We start from the raw sequence: 382 nt of genomic DNA on the forward strand, positions 1-382 counted from the left end.
GGGCCCAGAGAAAAAGGTGTGGGGGGGGCCCGCGGCTGTGGCCGGAGAGGTGGGAGTCAGGGTGAAGCCTTTGTGGGGTCAGGGTGGAGGCCGGCCACTCCGAGATCCTAACTCGGAGGGAAGTGACAGCCCGTGGAGTCAACCTCTATCCACTACGCGCTCCTACGCGGCCCATCTCTGGGGGTCGGAGAGGGGCGGCGGCAGGGTCAGGGGCCGGTACGTAGATGGACGCCCTTGGGGCCGGCGCGGCCCCGGCCGTGCGCGCGGAGGCGGGATGGGACGGCTCAGCCCTTACCGCCGCCCCCGCTTGCTGCTGTCGGAGGCGAGAAGGCTGTGACGGCCTTTGCGTTGCCCGCGGGCGCACGAGCCCCTGTCCTGGGGG

General features: G+C 71.5%; 1 protein-coding gene across 2 annotated transcripts in view; it reads left to right on the forward strand.

The window, feature by feature from the left end:
- Positions 1-19: 19 nt before the first annotated feature.
- The window catches only part of RNF146 (ring finger protein 146), a 23,628-nt gene continuing 23,265 nt past the window's right edge, over positions 20-382 (forward strand). Inside the window, exon 1 of one of the 2 annotated variants that reach the window (XM_006144258.3) lies at positions 20-49. The gene's annotated coding sequence lies outside the window, so the exon portion shown is untranslated. Of the gene's footprint in view, positions 50-73; positions 217-382 lie in introns of those variants that run through there. The other variant, XM_006144259.3, reaches the window with a different exon arrangement.

This window comes from Tupaia chinensis, unplaced genomic scaffold, assembly GCF_000334495.1.
Source record: "Tupaia chinensis unplaced genomic scaffold, TupChi_1.0 Scaffold000117_1, whole genome shotgun sequence".
In the NCBI taxonomy this organism is placed as follows: Eukaryota; Metazoa; Chordata; class Mammalia; order Scandentia; family Tupaiidae; genus Tupaia; species Tupaia belangeri.